Source organism: Ascaphus truei, chromosome 16 (genome assembly GCF_040206685.1).
Source record: "Ascaphus truei isolate aAscTru1 chromosome 16, aAscTru1.hap1, whole genome shotgun sequence".
Taxonomy (NCBI): Eukaryota; Metazoa; Chordata; class Amphibia; order Anura; family Ascaphidae; genus Ascaphus; species Ascaphus truei.
Window position 1 is genome coordinate 12,658,745 of NC_134498.1, and position 19,818 is coordinate 12,678,562.

Here is a 19,818-nt window from a genome sequence, read left to right on the forward strand (position 1 = left end):
GCCGCGCGCGCCGCCGGATGCAGCGGGACCCAGGCCTTATGGCGGATGTTTGTGAGTGTTTTTAACCGTTTCCATTGTCCTATTAAACATACAGGGTACACTATGTGTTTTGCGCTCTCTCCTTCTTCTCTTTTTTTCTGTAGTTTTGTTCAGGACGCATGGGTTGGATCCAGTGAAGAGAGCAGCATCACTTACCTGTGATTGGTAATTGCCATTGGACTGTTTACATATATATTGGACTCATATTATCAGGACGCCATATATACTGTTGATGTAATATATTTTTTTATTTTTTGAGTCATCAACTGGTATTATTAGTGATTTGAGCGCTAGCTGTTCATCAACTTATTCATATAAGATTATTCATTCATATGGTGAATCATTAGGAAAATGATCAGTCCGCGCTCTTGCTCTTTATGGGTGTGGAATGTTGATTCCTCTCTGTCCTTTTGCAGCTCCTGTAGTTCGAGGCGTCTTCCCCCACCTCAAAGATGGATCCCAGCGGAGAACTCTGACGGCAGTGCCAAGCAACCAAGAAAAAAAGGAACACAGGGGCACACCAAGGTAAGAGTAATAAAGTGTAATACCAATGATAAATAATAGTAAACACTTACATAAAGTAAAACTTTAATAATCCCCGATCTGAACGATATCTTCTTTAGTAGGGCATCACTCTAGGTGTACTGGGGAAGTTTCAATCCTCAGATACCAGTCCCGCGCGCTGGGGCTGACTCTGTAGCGCTGTCCGACCTCCACGAGTGTAAGCGTGGCTGGGAGCGTAGCGCGCATGCGCAGGAAAGAGGCCCTCTGTAGCTGTCCTTAGGATGCCTGTCCGTTTTGATGATCGTGATCGGGAAAGATACACTTGTGTGTATACTGGCTATTAAAGTGAATATAAGCCAGCAACACAACTCGCGACGCGTTTCGTATACAGAGTATACTTCATCAGGCCTTAACTAGGGCACCTGTCTGGGGTCCTTTATATGTCGATCAAAATCCGTCATTGGCTGTTCCCAAAGACTGAACAGCCAATCACGGTGATAGCTGAGAGGGGTGGATCGAAATTGAAATACTCCCCTCTCATGTTTTCAAATCATAATGCTATTATAGGCTATAATGAATATAGTAAATTGATTCAGTGGCACTTATAAATTTGAAAGGACGATATATCAGTAACAAAACATACAAATGCCACAGAATTAAACCATAAGACATATAAAAGTCACATTGACAGGTAGCCCTTGTAATCAAGTGTAATATGAATTAAAAAATACATATATAATGATATGAACAGCATATAAAACATTGTGCAAATACCATAAAAACATATAAACATAACAACAGATGTTTAAATACACATATAACATGAAACATGAAGAAGGGATGGGGAGATAAAAGGTGAATAAAAAAGGAGGGCTAGTAAATGGAAAAAAGGGGGGGGGGGAATATGATGGGAATGAAATAAAAAACCCTAGTAGGAAAAAAGGGGAAGAAAAGAAAAACCTTTAAAATGAACAAATGGCAGACTTCAAAGGAATAACATGTATATATTCACCTCAAAAAGGGAGTCAGTTCTACATAATCATTTAACCCCCCGGGATATTTTGTTTGGAGGGTGAAGATCCAAAACTGCTCCCTTTTTGCAATTTGCAGATCTTTATCACCAGCTCTAATGTTTGTAACTATATGTTCAATACCCATATATTTGACCCCTATGGTGCTGCACTGGTGAACATCTTTAAAATGGGACAACAAATGTGTAAGTGGTTTACCCAAGGCCAATAGTTTAGGAATGTTTACAATATTTCTTAGGTGTTGCATTACACGTATTTTGAGATGGCGTTTGGTGCGGCCTACATATTGTAGTCCACACCCACATTGTGAGATGTATATAACATATGTTGTCAAGCAATCAATATAATTTTTGATCTCATATTTAAAGTCTGTCATTTTGGATTTAAAATGATCTTGTGTTAACATTTTCGGACAAATTTTACACCTATTGCATCTGTGATTTCCTTTTAACCCCAATATATCTCTGAGGTCCTTCTTTTTAGTGGGGACACTACCCTTAAGGAGGCTAGGGGCCAAAATGGTTTTTAGATTATTGGATTTAGTAAAGACAATAGGTGGTCTTTTAGGTAAAAATTTGGCCAATATGGGATGCATATGTAAAATATACCTATATTTGTTGAGAATATGTTTAATCTTATTGTGTGAGCTATTAAATTTAGTTACAAAATATGGTGTCTTTTTCTTATTCTTAAGATTTAATTCATTAAGCTCTGCGGTATGTGATGCAATGATTGGCGGGGTGATGTTACTAACAAAAGTATTTTCCAGTGGTTGAATAGATATATTCAAATTTCCATTGGTAGCAACAATTTGATTTTTAGTTTGCTTATTGATTTGAGATTGAATCAATTTATTCCTGTTAGTGTTCAACGCCCTATTGTACGCTCCAGTAATAATGGTATTGTTATAACCCTTTTGTTGGAAACGTTCAAAGAGTATCTGAGATTGTGCCTTGACCGTTTCTAGATCAGCGCAATTGCGCCTAATGCGCAAGAACTGACTGTATGGGATATTGTTAATGCATCTCCTTTCGTGTCCACTTGCTGGATGAAGAAAGGAGTTTACATTCGTGCAACAAAAGTTTTGTTGTTAAGTTAAATGACAATCAGTTTAAATCCAACCAATATCACTTTTTTGGATTTAGAAATATACATTGTTGACAATGAATTATATACTAAAACCCATTTAAAAGCACGAATGTAAACTCCTTTCTTCATCCAGCAAGTGGACACGAAAGGAGATGCTGTTCTAGAAACGGTCAAGGCTCAATCTCAGATACTCTTTAAACGTTTCCGACAAAAGGGTTATAACAATACCATTATTACTAGAGCGTACAATAGGGCGTTGAACACTAACAGGAATAAATTGATTCAATCTCAAATCAATAAGCAAACTAAAAATCAAATTGTTGCTACCAATGGAAATTTGAATATATCTATTCAACCACTGGAAAATACTTTTGTTAGTAACATCACCCCGCCAATCATTGCATCACATACCGCAGAGCTTAATGAATTAAATCTTAAGAATAAGAAAAAGACACCATATTTTGTAACTAAATTTAATAGCTCACACAATAAGATTAAACATATTCTCAACAAATATAGGTATATTTTACATATGCATCCCATATTGGCCAAATTTTTACCTAAAAGACCACCTATTGTCTTTACTAAATCCAATAATCTAAAAACCATTTTGGCCCCTAGCCTCCTTAAGGGTAGTGTCCCCACTAAAAAGAAGGACCTCAGAGATATATTGGGGTTAAAAGGAAAACACAGATGCAATAGGTGTAAAATTTGTCCGAAAATGTTAACACAAGATCATTTTAAATCCAAAATGACAGACTTTAAATATGAGATCAAAAATTATATTGATTGCTTGACAACATATGTTATATACATCTCACAATGTGGGTGTGGACTACAATATGTAGGCCGCACCAAACGCCATCTCAAAATACGTGTAATGCAACACCTAAGAAATATTGTAAACATTCCTAAACTATTGGCCTTGGGTAAACCACTTACACATTTGTTGTCCCATTTTAAAGATGTTCACCAGTGCAGCACCATAGGGGTCAAATATATGGGTATTGAACATATAGTTACAAACATTAGAGCTGGTGATAAAGATCTGCAAATTGCAAAAAGGGAGCAGTTTTGGATCTTCACCCTCCAAACAAAATATCCCGGGGGGTTAAATGATTATGTAGAACTGTCTCCCTTTTTGAGGAGAATATATACATGTTATTCCTTTGAAGTCTGCCATTTGTTCATTTTAAAGGTTTTTCTTTTCTTCCCCTTTTTTCCTACTAGGGTTTTTTTATTTCATTCCCATCATATCCCCCCCCCCCCTTTTTTTTCCATTTACTAGCCCTCCTTTTTTATTCACCTTTTATCTCCCCATCCCTTCTTCATGTTTCATGTTATATGTGTATTTAAACATCTGTTTTTATGTTTATATGTTTTTATGGTATTTGCACAATGTTTTATATGCTGTTCATATCATTATATATGTATTTTTTAATTCATATTACACTTGATTACAAGGGCTACAGTACCTGTCAATGTGACTTTTATATGTCTTATTGTTTAATTCTGTGGCATTTGTATGTTTTGTTACTGATATATCGTCCTTTCAATTTTATAAGTGCCACTGAATCAATTTACTATATTCATTATAGCCTATAATAGCATTATGATTCCAAAATATTAGAGGGGAGTATTTCAATTTCGATCCACCCCTCTCAGCTATCACCGTGATTGGCTGTTCAGTCTTTGGGAACAGCCAATGACGGATTTTGATAGACATATAAAGGACCCCAGACAGGTGCCCTAGTTAAGGCCTGATGAAGTATACTCTGTATACGAAATGCGTCGCGAGTTGTGTTGCTGGCTTATATTCACTTTAATAGCCAGTATACACACAAGTGTATCTTTCCGATCACGATCATCAAAACGGACAGGCATCCTAATGACAGCTACAGAGGCCCTCTTTCCTGCGCATGCGCGCAATGCTTACACTCGTGGAGGTCGGATAGCGCTACAGAGTCAGCCCCAGCGCGCGGGACTGGTATCTTAGGATTGAAACTGCCCCTGTACACCGAGAGTGATGCCCTACTAAAGAAGATATCGTTCAGATCGGGGATTATTAAAGTTTTATTTTATGTAAGTGTTTACTATTTTTTATCATTGGTATTACACTTTATTACTCTTACCTTGGTGTGCCCCTGTGTTCCTTTTCTTTTTATGGTGAATCATTATTTGTTGTTTTATAGCAATATTTTTTTAAATAAAATTTGTATCTTAAACTCATGGTTTTAGTGGCTCAATCTAATATGGAGGCCACTATCAGTCATACAATTGCAATTAAAACCAACATTTTGGATGAAAGACAATCTAGACGCAAAAATATTAACACTCATTTTAGGCACGAATAAGGGAGCAATAGACGAGAGTAAAATTAATGATAATAAAAGTGACTTTAGGTCATTAGAGCAGCTGCTCAAAAATGAGATCTTCGCTTTCTGGGATATGACCAGTCTAACCCAGCATATTAAGAATAAAAGAATCCCTCGTGGGTTACGAATATTAAAAGTTCCCACATTTGAGGATAAGCATTTTTCTGATACTTGGAATGAGATTTTGGATAAAAGTTCTTTTGCGCTAATGAAATTACTTATTTCATATAGGGATAATCTAGTTAATAACTTAGAAACTCAAATTCAGACACTCCTCAAGGAAATGGAAAAATATGAAGGGAATGATAAATGTTCTATTTTTAGTGGCATTTTAAATAAAAGAATAGAGCACTTTGAAAATGATATTATCGATATTAAACATAAAAATGTTTAAGAGATAAAAAGGATTATGAGTATAATAAGCAACGTAACTGGGGAAAGGAAAACAGTAATAAAAACCTTGGAAATGAATGACAGACCTCCTAATAGAAATACGAACATCATTGGTAACAATATCATACATACTGATACCCATGTTCCCTCATTTTTTTCTAGTGAACAGACACTAAGGGGATCTAGAGTGAATAGCCCTAGACCTATAGCAAGAAAAATCCTGGAGGATTACCCATCCAAGAAAATTTGAGGGACCCTAATGTACAGGTTATTCCTTTAAGTCATAGATATTCCCCAATTAGGGATATAGGATCACCTGTACACAGAAGAGAATTAGGGACTAACAAAAGTTTGGGGTTGGAGGCGAGACCCAAAGTTAACCATTTAAGACCCAATACTACAATGGGTCATATACCTAAAGCCTCCACTCCAAAGGAATCTTTTTTTTAGGAAGGGCCACAAGCTCCAAAACGAAAAACACTTATCAGAGAAAAGAAAAGGAAAGAATAGAACAAGATCTAAGGAGGATGGATTTTTTTCCAACCACGCCAGAACAGAGTGCCAGACGGGCAACCCGAAGAGGCAAACGAGGGGGCACGAAATACCAGAAGAAAATAGATAAATGGTTCCCCGCGAATGAATTACTAAAGAAGGTGGGGATATTTAATTTGTCTACGAAAAAACAAAATAATCAACATACAGTATGTGTGTCCTCACTAAAGGACTTTCATTTGCTCCTAATAGCGGGCCAAAACCATTCGATCTTTTTATAGATCTCAAGCACTTTACGAAAATTACTAATTAATTTATTAGTGAGAATGATGAGGCAGTATAAGTGATTGACCCGGATCTTTTTAATAATATGATTTCACTATTGAATGAGAATAGTGAGTTTAATCCATCAACTAATGTTGTTGGTTTCACTACACATGACCATAGCAGAGATTCTATGGGTAATATACCTTCTGAGAATATGGCAGCTAATATTATACATACTCATTTTAAGCCCAAGTCTGTTTTTTATCCTGCACAATCTAAGGGAACCTTCATTGACACTTTTTATGCTTTAGTATACCATGATTTTAAAATATTATGTACAGGTTTTAAAAATATCAATAATAATTTGGAAAGTTGGGAATCTCATGCGGCTAAAGAGCTTCAGAAAGATTCACCAATAGTTATCAAACAGGCTGATAAGGGGGGGTGCATAGTAATTAAAAATAGGGAAGGTTACTGTATATCAAAGAGGGTTTACGCTTAGTTAACGATGATTGCTCTTATGAAATTTTAAGAAGGGATCCGACATTTGATTTTAAAATAGATTTACATGACATGCTAACTGAGGCATTAAGAGTTGGGATTTAAAATCAAAAAGAGTTTAGTTTTTAGATGTGCAACATCCCTTAATCCCCCACATTTATCACCTCCCAAAAATACACAAAGATATTAGTAATCGTCCCGGTAGACCCATTGTTGCGGGCATTGATAGTCTAACTGCTAATTTATCTAAATACGTGGATACATTCCTTCAAAAATATGTGGCTGAACTCCCTTCTCACCTTAAAGACACTACTGTATTCACGTCCTTAATTTACTTAAAGATACCCAGTGGAAAGAAGGATACTGATGGGGCAGCCGTTATTCGAACGGATCTCGAATTTGAAGTCGATATAACCCCCGAATTCTCCCCGGTTTTGGTGCATTATGTTTAAAGAAATGACCGCGGCGCATTAGATGCCCAAAGCAGGGACCCCTGTTGTGTGAATGCTACCGGAGTCTGCCTTTGTGCAATAGACGCGCAGAAAGAGAGTCTGAATCAGTCACTCTAACTGCGCGCCTCTCACAGGCGATCGCGGGGGTTTTATTAAAATTCTAACATCACAGTTTTGTAGCAGGGGGTCTCCGGAGCTGAACCACATTGATTTCAGGTCTGGGGACCCCCTATTTCCAGAGTTACAGGTCCCGTTATGGGGTGCCGGTACACCGCCAATGTTAAAATCCTGTGGGATCGAATCTAAACAATGCAGAGGGATACCGGCACCCCATAGCAGGGCCTGTATCCCGGGAAGTACGGGGTCCCCAAGGCTGGAATCAACTTTGTTTAGCTCGGAAGACCCCCTGCTCCCCCACACTAATATCAAACACCCTCCCCCCCTCCATAAAAAAAATCATTACCGTAGCGGGTAGCTGCTAAGGTAATGAAGCTGCTTACATTTTACTTTATTCATAGTGTGCGTGAGCAGGGGGTCTCCTGAGCTGAACAAAGTTGATTTCAGGTATGGGGACCCCCTACTTCCCGAGTTACAGACCCAGTTATGGGGGTCCGGTATCCCCGCCATGTTAAAATTGTGGGTCACGTGACCGCGGGACTAGAGGGATACGGGCACCCCATAACGGGGCCTGTATCTCAGGAAGTAGGGGCTCCCCGAGGCTGAAATAAACTTTGCTCATTCCAGGAGACCCTCTGCTCACTAACACAATAAATAAAAATTAACAATGTAAGCAGCTTCATTACCTTTGCGGTCATGCAATGCCCGCTAAGGCAATGAAGGGGTTAAGGCACAGGTGCCAACCCTGTGTGCAAAAAAACTAAAACATGACCTACACAGTACAGTGCATTTAAATAAATCACCCCCCCCCCCGCACCACCAAACACACATAAATTACATTAATGGGCCAAATAACTATTATCCGGATATGGATAATAGATTATTTGGCCCATTATTAATCACATTAACTACAGTAGCATAATAAAATAAATATAGTTCTTCTGTACTTACCACTGCAAAACAGTATGAATCCCGTCCACCAGCAAAGCCCATCTGTCCTCCGTTGCCAAAAATACATACAGTGGCAAATACATTCTGACACATACAGTAACATCTCCAAAAAAACACACCGCAATGCAAATTAAAATACATCTCATCTCCCAAGAACACAGCACCTACAGTACAGTACAGGTGGCAAATCAATATCTAACAAATGGCTATCCAAAAAATTAATTTTACAATGTATACAGTACATGATGCAAATAATCTGTGTATCATGTACTGTACACTAAATAAAATAAAATAAATAAAATACCATCAATCCATTCACAAATCAATTACAATACTGTACAATCCAAATCAATTACACAATTCACTATTCAAATCCTAAAAACTAAACAAGTAAACAGAAATAAAATACCATCAATCAATCCATTCACAAATCAATTACAATACAATCCAAATCAATTATACAATTCCCTATTCAAATCCTAGAAACAAAACAAGTAAACAGAAATAAATTACCATCAATCAACAAAATCTTACCAACAAAAAAACACTATTCAAAAGCAAGACCCCCCCTGAAATAAACTATTGCAAACACATTTGCACACCAAGCTGCAAAATACAGTTACAAATGCATCAAAAAAGCAAGCAAACATGAGCAATACAAGCTTTTATTAGCTCTGTATTATGTATATCCATAGGGACATACATAAATACAGGGGCAATAAATGGAGATTAAAAAAAAATCAATCACATTAAAAAAAAAAATCAAAACCTGTACAAGCTAAATAAAATACATTTCTCTTGTTTACTTACCATTAGATGACCCACTCACCGACTCGGAACAGCATGCTCTCGAACCAATCCACGCACAGGAAACAGTAACCCATAAAAAGGAAGACTATTGAATCAATCTCATCTCATCTCTTCTCTTTCCTCAGGTAAAAACATATTCCAAATTGTCTCTGTCCTGATATCCCCCCTGCTGTGTATTTAGTTCTATTTAGGTAAAAACATATTCCAAATTGTCTCTGTCCTGATATCTCCCCTGCTGTGTATTTAGTTCTATTTAGGTAAAAACATATTCCAAATTGTCTGTCTGTAAATCATCCCCCTACTGTCTTAATTTAATTCAGCTTTCACACTTGTGCAAGACAACACCCAATCTTAGAAAACCATTTGCTGTAACGTCCCTCACATGTGCTAATTAAGTTTGTTGTGCCAGCCAGGTGACTTTGTAAAGGTACATAAGTAAACTCATAGCAGCCTTAGCTGCCTGCAGCCATGCTTCCAAGTATATATATTTCAAGTATTTATGAAGTTTAAAAAGGAAGTTCAAAGTGGACAACACCTACTGCTCCTGATTCCTGCATTTGCTCTACGTTGGAAAGGAGGATATTATCTATCACAGACTACACATCTCAACACTTAACTATTGCTGTGATGCCACCTTTATTTTTTGTATTTGCTGTAACCTCACTCATTTTCAAATTATGCACTTCCTTCCACCAGTCTCCTTATGTCTCTAACTCTATTTATATATCTCCATCTCTCCTTTCTTCCCCACTTCTCCGTTCACATGAACTCCTTTCTTACCTGCGCCCTCTGTCACCACACAGCTATACACCCTGCACTAAACACACCCCTACAAATCATCCGCACACATTCTCTTTCATTCCATGCTTCTCCTCCTTGCTTCTGGGGATATCTCTCCCAATCCTGGTCCCTGTTTTATTTCTACTTGCTCTCGTCCTCGCCTCCCACATGCAACTTCTACTTCTTCTGGTGTTATCCCCTCCAACCTCATACCAATCCCCTGTCACCCTCCCTCCTCTCTCCCTTTCTCCTGTGCCCTTGGGAATGCTCGCTCCCTTTCTAACAAGTTCCTCTCTGTGCATGACTTCTTTCTCTCTCACTCCCTGCTTCTCTTTGCTATAACTGAGACCTGGCTCACTCAGACTAACTCTGCTCTGGAAGCTGCCCTCTCTTATGGTGGCCTTTCCTTCTCCCAAACTCCGCGCCCTGATGGCAGGGGTGGAGGTGTGGGGCTCCTGCTCTCCTCTCTCTGCTGTTACCGAACCCTTCCTATTCCCCCCTCTCTTGCTTTTCCCTCCTTTGAGGCTCACACTGTCCAGATCTTCTCTCCTCTCCCTGTCCATGTGGCGGTCATCTATCGCCCACCTTCCTCTACTCATCCCCCTTCTGCCTTTCTCTCTCACTTTGAATCATGGCTCTCTTTCTTTCTCTCCTCAGACTCCCCTGTTCTTCTCCTTGGGGACTTCAATTGCCACATTGATGACCCCTCTCTCCCTTGGACTTCCCGCTTTCTTTCTCTAACCTCTTCTTTTGGCCTTCAACAGTGGACTGCAGCCAGCACCCACAAGGATGGCCACTACTTAGACCTGATTTTCACTAAAAACTTATCTCTCTCTAATTTCTCAATTTCCCCTTTTCCTCTCTCTGACCATCACCTCATCTCATTCTCTCTATCTCGCTTCTCCCCTTCTCCACCTCCATCTACCCCCCGGTTCTGCAGAAACCTGCGCTCTATTCACTTACCTGACTTTGAGTCCACTTTACGCTCCTCCCTCTCCTCTCTCAGCTCTGCTACAGACCCTGACAACCTGGTCAGGAACTACAACTCTGCCTTGTCCTCCTCTCTTGATCTACATGCCCCGCTTTCTCTCTGCCGCACTCGCCCTTCTAACCCTAGACCCTGGCTAAATTCCCATACGCGCATGCTGCGTTCCTCCACTCGTTCCTCCGAACGCCTCTGGAGGAAATCTCATACTCTCGCAGACTTCCTTCACTACAAATTTATGCTATCCTGTTTCAACTCTGCCCTCTCACAAGCTAAACAAGCCTACTTTTCTTCACTAATCAACATGCACAAGTCTAACCCACGCCGACTGTTCTCTGTCTTTGATACTCTACTCAAACCACCCTCAGCAGCCTCTCCTTCCTCCATCTCCGCTCAGGACTTTGCTGACTATTTTAAGGAAAAGGTAGAATCCATACGGCAGAACATCCCCTCTATTTCTTCCTCCCATCCTACACTTCTTCCTAACTCTCCTCCTGCCTTACTTGACTCTTTTTCCACTGTCTCAGAGGAGGATGTGTCGCTGTTGATCGCCTCTTCTCCCTCTACCACTTGCACCTCTTGACCCCATTCCCTCCCATCTCCTAAAACCTCTTGCTCCTACTATAATTCCTACGCTCACACACATTTTTAACCTCTCCCTCTGCTCTGGAACCTTTCCATCCTCCTTCAAAAATGCAACAGTCATAACATTACTCAAAAACAGCAAGCTTGACCCTACCTGTCTTTCTAACTATCGACCTGTCTCCCTCCTGCCTTTTGCCTCTAAACTCCTTGAACGACTTGTATTCTCACGCTTGCTCCATTTTCTCAACACCTATTCTCTCCTAGACCCTCTACAATCTGGCTTCCGCACTGCTCACTCCACAGAAACAGCCCTCATTAAATTAACTGATGACCTCCATCCTGCCAAAGACAGAGGTCATTAAACTCTGCTCATATTACTCGACCTCTCTGCAGCATTTGACACCGTGGACCACCCTCTTCTCCTTCACATTCTCCATACTCTTGGTGTTCGGAACAAAGCTCTATCCTGGATCTCATCCTACCTCTCCCATCGTACTTTCAGTGTCTCTTCTGCTAACACCTCCTCCTCCTCCTCTATCGATCTCTCTGTGGGGGTACGCCAGGGCTCTGTCCTGCGACATCTTCTCTTTTCTCTGTACACACTCTCTCTAGGTGACCTAATAACATCTTTTGGGTTTAATTATCACCTCTATGCTGACGACACACAAATACACTTTTCAACACCTGACCTTACACCTGCTGTACAAACCAAAGTTTCTGAATGTCTCTCTGCTATATCTTCCTGGATGGCCCTCCGCCGCCTTAAACTCAACATGGCTAAAACAGAGCTCCTCATACTTCCTCCCAAACCTGGCCCTACTACCTCCTTCCATATCACTGTTGGAACGACCATCATTCACCCAGTAGCCCAAGCACGCTGTAAGGGGTCACACTCGACTCCTCTCTCACATTCGCAATTCACATTTCTAAAACCTGTCGCTTTTCCTTCGCAATATAACTAAGATACGCCCTTTTCTCTGTTGCTCGACTGCTAAAACTCTGACTCAGGCCCTCATTCTCTCCCGTCTTGATTACTGTAACCTCCTGCTGTCCGGCCTTCCTGCCTCTCACCTGTCTCCCCTACAATCTATCCTAAACGCTGCTGCCAGAATCACTCTACTCTTTCCGAGATCTGTCTCAGCATCTCCCCTCATGAAATCCCTCTCCTGGCTTCCGATGAAATCCCGCATCTCACACTCCATTCTTCTCCTCACTTTTAAAGCTTTACACTCTTCTGCCCCTCCTTACATCTCTGCCCTAATTTCTCGTTATGCACCATCCAGACTCTTGCGTTCTTCTCAAGGATATCTTATTTTTACCCCCTTTGTATCTAAAGCCCTCTCCCGCCTTAAACCTTTTTCACTGACTGCCCCACACCTCTGGAATGCCCTTCCCCTCAGTACCCGACTTGCACCCTCTCTATCCACCTTTAAGACCCACCTTAAGACACACTTGCTTAAAGAAGCATATGAATAGCACTGTGGATATTCTGAACACATGATACATAAAGCTTGGCCCCCTGCAGACGCACTTACCAGAACTCCCTCCTACTGTCTCTGTACGTTCTCCCTACCTACCAATTAGACTGTAAGCTCCTCAGGGCAGGGACTCCTCTTCCTTAATGTTACTTTTATGTCTAAATATGTCTAATATTGTTACAAGAAAGAAGATTTTTTCACAGCACAGTCCAGCCTTGTTCACTTGCTGCGCGGCTGTGACCGCTGTCTTTCCTCCCCGTTGAGGTTATTTTGCCTTCTATTACACAAAGGAAGATGCCGGTAGCATTCACACAGCTTTGGGCATCTAATGCGCCGCGGTCATTTCTTTAAACACACTGAATTTTGTCCCCGTTGTGATCGCGGTTTCCTGCATTAATTACCGTGTGAAGTGTTAGAATAACGGCCGCCCCATCAGTACATCTGGGTATCCTGTGACGTAGAGTCATTGTATACTAATATCATGCACATATAGAATGGTTAATGGCAATAGAATATTACCTTCAAAAATACATTAATTTGACCCCTCAACAACGGGAATTTATTATAGATTGTGTTTATTTTATTCTGACACACAATTATTTTAAATTCCAAGAAGTGTTTTACTTACAGAAAAGAGGAACCGCCATGGGTACTACTTTTGCCCCAAGTTATGCTAACCTTATGATGGGCTACTGGGAAAACTTTTATATATGGAATAATAACCCACATTCTACGAGAATTAAATTTTATAAAAGATTTATCGACGATATTTTAATAATATGGGATGGCGATGAAAGGGAACTTATGGGTTTTATTGAATATTTAAATTTTAATCCTTTTAATCTTAAATTTACCCATGTCCACAGTAATGTTAGTATTACGTTTTTAGATCTAGTGATTTCGAGTAGTATAAACAATAAAATTTTGACTAAAACACATTACAAAGATGTGGATTGTAATAAGTTCCTCGATGCAAGGAGTAATCATTACCCCTGGTGGGTGTCCAATATAGCTTTTAGCCAATTTCTTAGACTAAGACGAAACTGTACTGAAGAGGTGGATTTTTTTAGTCAATCTGAAATATTAAAAGATAAATTTATTATGAAAGGACATGATATCAACAATATTAATAAAGCGTTCAAGAAGGCCCTCAATATGGAAAGGGAAGCCACTCTTAAAAGAAGTACTAAAGATTTAACCACGAGCAACGAGGAGGTCTTATTTATTACTCAGATTAACACTGCACCTAGCCAAATTAGTCAAATTATTAATAAACACTGGAACGTCTTGCAGTGTGATCCTCTTTTAGCTATAAATGTATGCACCAAGCCTAAGGTCGTTTTTAGACGTGCGAATACTCATAAGAATTCATTAGCACCTTCCAGGTTGAAAAAGCTAACGCACTATGAAGCAAACATTATTCATAAACCCCTTATAGGCAACTGGCAGTGTGGAGGCCAATGTATAACATGTCGGTTTATGTCAAATTAAGCTACCTCATTTTCTTCACAATGTTCTACCCACACTTATCCAATTAAGAGTTACATCAATTGCAATACTACATACTGTATGTAGTGTACTTACAGTATTGGAATGCAAATGTGGTTTAAGATATATTGGGAGAACTAAACGTGGCTTAAAACAGAGGTTCCTTGAACGTCGGGGTAACATTGTAAAGGGACTAATGATGCATAGGGTGTCTAAACATTTTAAATTAAAACATAATCAGGACCCCGTGGATTTACAGTTATGGGTATTGAACACGTTAAGGCAGATGAAGGACGTGGAGATAAACTCATGGCCCTTAGGAGACGTGAGACGTTCTGGATCCACCAGTTGGGTTCTAGGGTACTATGACCCCTGGTGGATTAAATGAAGATATACATTTAGTGGCCTTTTTATGAATATTGTAGTCTTATCTATACCTCTTTTCACTGATCTAACTATGAAAGTTTAAAACTAGATTATATTTGTACTTAATAATTTGTATTTATATTTCGGTTTGTATAATATCATGATGGAATGTTGCTCTATTTTACTCTTTTAACCAATTATATCTTTTTCTTCAGATTTGTTTGATATTTTTATTTTTATGAAGTTTTATGGTGTTGTTTACAAACAATTTCCATTAAGAACAATTATCCTAAGATGTATCTAATTCATTTCTGTCAGTATGTGAAGGTGAATGACAACGGCTCAAACAACTATAAGTGAATAATAAACAGTGAATGTGTTAAACTAAATATTACACTTAGGAAAACAGTTTTCCAATAGTGAAAAGTGGGTAAAAAATAAAGGTCTAATATCCCAGCTCAAACCCTCTGGTGGAACCTGTCTTCACGGGTTCCAAGGTGTATGGATATCTCCCTTATTTTATTGCACAATTGTGAGTGCGCATTTTATATTTTATACATAAAGACAGAATTTACTTTATTAATCTGTGCTATGTAGCTTTTCTATCTCTCTCACTATTGTCTACACCACTGGATGGGAGCCCTGATCAGCACACATCCACCTAATACCACGGGTAGCAGCCCTTCTTGCAAGTGCCTGTTATTCTTCTGTATCCTGTGAGTAGGCTGCACATACGAGCCAAGAACCTACACAGTGTTTTATTCTAGACACAGTCAACATCTGCACTTATATTGTTTGTATTGTTTGACTTCTTTTCCTTTATATGCTCACCCTGGATTGTTTGAGAGATATCTAATAAATTTCTTACATATGCCATATTATTATTCATTTACTACATGAAAAAACATGTTTAATATATTTGTTATAATTAGTATCATAAATCTATATTCATAAATGATTAATTAGTGTAACCATTAACGTTTCTCTAAATAATTGTTTTTTTAATTATAGCTAATGCCATATTAATTATTTTTGATTATAATATTTTTATACTTAATGGTTGCTCATGAGGTACCATACTGGGTGCCCTTGGTTTGTAAATAGCATTATATGATGCAAAGCGTTAACTGTGTATTCATTGGTGCACAGTATAATATATGCCTGTCATGGGGACTGACCTGTAGAACAATTTTATATTTTTGGGGAACTAGATTGAGCATACAAGTTGAGCAAAATAAATTGTCATTTATTTACTTACTAGACAGACACACGACAACCTCAGAATATACTTAACAAAAACACTTACTGAAGAGAGAAACGGGATAGAATGTCCAGAAAGGTGCAAAGCACCAGAATATTGTCCTTTAAATTGCAATCCTTTTGCAAGGGCGCAAATTGCCAGCCCAATCCTTCTGTGAATTGTGCAAAGTTCTTTCTGGTCCGTTGGGGTCTGATAGGTACCCCCAGCGCAGAGTTATGTCCTTGTTTCCGATGTGATAATACTCTTTGCGTTCCAGAGTCATTGCTGCTCTTATTCGCTGTTAGAAGCGTGATGGAAGTCCGCTCACATTGTAGAATGAGAAACGAAAGACACCGGGGATAGCTCGGGGAGCAGGTATATAGGGTCTGAGAGCCTCTTATGGCGGATGTTTGTGAGTGTTTTTATCCGTTTTCATCTTATTAAACTTACAAGATACACTATGTGTTTTGCACTCTCACCTTCTTCTCTTTTTTTCTTAAGCCAACAGTAGCACAGACTGGTAACAATCTTAAAGCATGCTTTCTAATGCAAGAAGTGTGGCAGATAAAATGTGGGATCTTGAAATAATAGCTAGAAGGAAGCAATTATATGATAGGCATTACTGAAACATGGTGGGATCAGACTCATCACTGGTCAGTTGCGTTAGAGGGTGTGACGGTAGGGAGTAAACAGGCTATATAATAAAGGTCAAGCCATTTGGTTACCCCTGCTCCATGTATAAGGGTCCAAGAGAGTTAGTTCTTGGGCCCATTAAGATTGTATTACTGCATTATACTGGCTGTAATAAAACCATTTTTTGTGTTTTCACCTTTCCCAGCATGCAATCAAGCAGGAATTGCTAGTGTATGAGTTTCAAGGGGGGGGGGGGGGAGGTTGCGGAGGAACCGTTGACAGAATGTGTCTAGGAGGTTGGGGTCCAGAGTTACCGGTTTCCCAATAAATGTACCTGCGAATCATGTCAGATTCTCGCAGCTCCCAGCTAGTGCCAAGGTGACCCACAAACAGTATATGGTTTTTGTGTGCCCAACAGTATATAAGGTTGGGGAGTGTAACAGAGACTTATCACTGTTGGAAAAACTTGCCTCTACTTCAGCAGTGTGCTGGTTAATTGTACACCAGCAATAACCAGACTCCACCTGGCTGATTAGGGCTGTCAGAAATTGCCTGTTCTGAGAAACACAATTGGGGCTGGCACAAGGAAGGACAGAGCAGAGATGACCTAGCCACAACTGGACTGACCTGAGGAACAACAGAAGTCTTGAGCAGCATAAGGACAGCAGGCTAACAACAAGACAAAGGGGACAAGACCTCTATACCTGGACATAGACATTGTCATATCACACAAGGGTGCGGACACAGGAAAGCAGAGAGACCTTCCCCTACAGCTACAAGAAACAGATAAGAGACTATTTTATGGGACTGTTGTAAACAGATGCTGCGGCCATTATTCGAACATTTACTTAGGTAAATCCTGCGTTACGCCGCGTGGTGCAAGATGGTCCGTTGCAGACATAATGGCCCATCGGATTAACACAGCAGGGGTCCCTGCTGCGTGAGTCCAACCGGGGTCTGCCTGTCTGTAAGAGACGTGCAGTAAGAGATAGGCTGAATCAGTCACTTTAACTGCGCGCCTCTCACAGGCGATTGCAGGGGTTTTATTTAATTTTAAACAATACAGTAATGTAGCAGGGGGTCTCCGGAGCTAAACCGCATAGATTTCAGCCTCGGGGACCCTCTACTTCCCGAGTTACAGGCCCCAGTATGGGGTGCCGGTATCCCCACCATGTTAAAATCCATGTGGGAAATAAACAAACCAGAGAGATATCGGCACCCCATACAGGGACCTGTATCTCGGGAAGTAGGCGGTTCCCGAGGCTGAAATCAACTTAGTTCAGCTCAGGAGAGACCCCCTGCTCATGCACACTATAAATAAAAATAAAATTTAAGCAGCTTTATTACCTTAGCGACTAACCACTAAGGCAATGAAGGGGTTAAGGCAAACTACCAGGTTTATTGGGGGCAGAGGGGGTGAGTGAAGGGTGTAATACCCTCAGGAATTATTGGTTAGGCCTCTCGGGTGGGCATTGGGAGGGGTTAACCCCTTCAATTTACAACTTGCAAACAACTACCCAAATTTCTACTCATACTATTACTCTCTTTAGCAAGTGATATTGAACCTAACCCAGGTCCTCCCATTTCAGCTCTGTCCCATGCCCCTGAGAATTCCACCTTTAAATTCCAAAAAGGGCCATCTGTCACCCATATAAATATCCGGAGCCTGCTGCCCAAACTGGATGAACTAAGGGCATGGTGCCTTATGCATAAACCCAAAGCCATCGTTCTTACAGAAACATGGCTAACCCCTAAAACCCCCCGATGCAAATATTGCCATTCAGGGATACTCCATTTCCAGGAGAGATAGGTCAAAGAGAGGAGGAGGGGTGTTATTTTATTTTGCAGACACATTACAATTTACACTGTTAAATTGCCCCCCAAGCCCACCCTCTTTTGAAATTCTAGTTGGCAAAATCTCCCTCCCCTTTTCTAAGCCCATCTTGCTTGCTGGCATCTACCGCCCCCCTAAAGCCCCTCTACAATCCCTGACTGATATCACCCAATTTCTTGGCTCCTTTTCCTCTCTGAATGAGAAGAGTGAGCTGCTAGTTCTTGGGGATTTCAACTTCAATTGGCTTGACCCTAAAAACCACAAAATCCAGATACAACTCAAGTCACTTAACCTATCACAACTCATTTCCCAACCCACACGGACAAACCTGAAATCGCATAACCATTCCTTGCTTGACTGGATTCTCTCCTCAAACCCCAGCAGAATCCAATCCTCTGGCATCCTTCCTGATATTTTCAGTGACCATGCAATAGTGTACTGTGTAAGGAAAATTAAACCGCCCCATTCAAGCCCTAAAGTTCTCCTCACCAGAACATTTAGAAACTTTAACCCACACAGTTTCTGGATGACCTTACCAACTGCCCATGGCACAGAATTGATTTAATTCCCGACCCTGATTCTGCGCTCGACTATTTCCAATCCGAGTTCTTAAAACTCTGAGATACCCATGCTCCACTACACAAAATAAGGGTACGGGGGCCCACCTTCCATGGGTTACAACTGACCTTATAGCACTCTACCAGATCAGGTATACCTTGTGGAAAAGCTACAAAGCAACTGGCACTACCAAGGATCCTAATCACAACAGATGCCTGCGGAACATGTGCACAAGGCAAACAAGGCACACAAAAGCACAATATTACTCTGACAATCTCCACCAGAATACATCAAACCCAGCTAACTTCTGGAAGGTTATCAACAATATATTCCAGCCTTCTAACCATCAACAACCAAGTAATATCACTAAGGGATATTACTCTGACAAACCCCACTGACATTGCAAATGCATTCAATGATTACTTTGTGGGGTGTGCCACTAACTTATTAGCGAAACGCAGCCCAAACCACAAACCTGAATATCATCCTGGCAGTACCCACATAGCCCCATCCCCTCCCAACACTGCCCACAATTTTCAATCTGGCCCAGTATCCGAAGAGGAGGTAACACAAGCGCTCCTCAAATTAAATCTAAGCAGCCAATGTGGACCTGACTTACTAAAATCTAGGTTCCTACGACTTGGTGCCCCAGCCATTGCCAAACCAATTGCGTCCATAGTCAACTCTATCCTGTCTGCAGGCTATATCCCTATGACCTGGAAAACTGCCAGAGTTGACCCAATCTTTTAAAAGTGGGGACAAAAACACTGTCTCAAACTGCAGGCCAATCTCACTTCTCCCAATTCTATCCAAAGTCATGGAAAAATGTGTCCACTCCCAATTAAGCGAT